At 36.7% G+C, this 1,695-nt stretch overlaps 1 protein-coding gene across 1 annotated transcript in view; it reads right to left on the reverse strand.

Moving 5' to 3' along the window:
- The window catches only part of tnca (tenascin Ca), a gene marked incomplete at its 5' end in the record, with an annotated part of 132,241 nt that extends 131,062 nt beyond the window's left edge, over positions 1 to 1,179 (reverse strand). The window contains 1 exon segment of the mRNA XM_014029633.1: positions 917 to 1,179.
- Between the last annotated feature and the right edge of the window lie 516 nt (positions 1,180 to 1,695).

Below are 1,695 nucleotides of genomic sequence, written 5' to 3' on the forward strand. Positions count from 1 at the left end.
GCTCAGCTTGGTTCGGAAGTAAGAAGGGGCTCTGAGGAAAATGGGTTGGGAAGCACTGGTGTATTTTAATTAACCGGAAGTAGACACAAATATATCTAATTCACGATGCCTTATTAAACACTGACACTGAGCGTGCTCATTAGGAACTGTAAAAAGATCAGTGAGAAGATATCAAGTTTTAGCTTCTTTGGTCTAGAGATCTTGTAAAATATGTTTGTGGTTGGAGTCGGGGGTGGACTGTCCCTCTGGCGTATCGGGCAATGAATTGTGCAAATGTGACTGAGCCTTTTTGTGTTTTGTAAGGTTGATTCACCCTGCCAGACATCTCAAAAAGCTAATCAGTTGGAGATGTAAAGCCAAGGATTAATTTCTGCAAGTTTTCATTCTAATCCACCCAGAGGATTATGGCATGTGCTAACAGACAGGATTAACACCAAAAGATAATTTCAAAGCTTTACAAGTCAGTCAGTTAACACAATAATTATTTTCTTACAGTTTTAATAGAATCCATCGAATGGGGTTATGAGAAATTTTGCTAACAGACAGGAAGAGTTGACTCAAATAGACTGAAAAGAGATTTGATGCTATTGCTCAGGTTGGGAATGACGCTCAAAGAATTTCAGATCACTTGTTATAAACTTGATTGCGTTTTAGCCATTTCTGTGTGGTCACCATCTTAAATCAGGTTGTCTTGTTTATCTAATTACTTTCTAAGAATTTCATGAAAGTCAGTCCACCAGTTAATGAGAAACTTAGCTAACAGACAGACAGCATCTGGATAGCTGAAGGTGATTTATCTGCCACTGGGACTCAGTAAAATAACACAAAAAAAGCTTTTAATTTTTTATATTCATACAGTTTAATAACAAAAGCAAAAAATAAAATAAAAAGGTGGATGTATAGATGTTGTACTTACAGGATTTTCAAGCCACATGAGCTCAGGTCCAACTTCTGATATCAGGTCTTTGAAAAGAAGCTTGCATCAAAATGACCAAGAATAAATTAAAAAAAGGTTGAAAACAGCAGAGCTGATGAAAGTCCCACTAAATCGACCTCACAAAGAACTTAAAAGGAGAAAATATCCAACAAATAACAGGAAGTTTTGTCGCAGCTGAATGAGCTGCTGATGGTTTTGGTTGCAGTCGGTGGCTAACACTATCTGATATGTGCACGGGTCATCTGCCTCCCTGCAGGAAGGGGGAAACACGAAGGAGCCAAAATCAATACAGTTAATAAGCCATCAAGAGAACAAAGGGGGTCAGCGCCTCCAGACAGTGAGAGATTAGAGCCGGTGATCCTGTCTGGGTTCAGCCATCTGAACACTGAGGTTCCACAGTTACACACGTTTTACACGTAAGATTTTACCATACAAAAATTAATACAGGCTTTCACAACCAATGTGATTTAAGATTTATACATTTGGATTCACATTTTATGGCCAGAAGTCGACCCTATTTTAAACATTTTATTCCTTTATGCAAATAAGGAAAACACATCTGTTTGGCTTTTATGATACAAAGATAAATTGTCACATTTAAAGAAAACAAAGTACAGGTGCTGGTCATAAAATTAGAATATCATGAAAAAGTAGATTTATTTCAGCAATTCCATTTAAAAAGTGAAACTTGTATATTATATTCATACATTACATACAAACTCATATATTTGTAGGAATTACTCCATGAAGATTAGGAC

Source organism: Austrofundulus limnaeus, unplaced genomic scaffold, assembly GCF_001266775.1.
Source record: "Austrofundulus limnaeus strain Quisiro unplaced genomic scaffold, Austrofundulus_limnaeus-1.0 Scaffold931, whole genome shotgun sequence".
Classification (NCBI taxonomy): domain Eukaryota; kingdom Metazoa; phylum Chordata; class Actinopteri; order Cyprinodontiformes; family Rivulidae; genus Austrofundulus; species Austrofundulus limnaeus.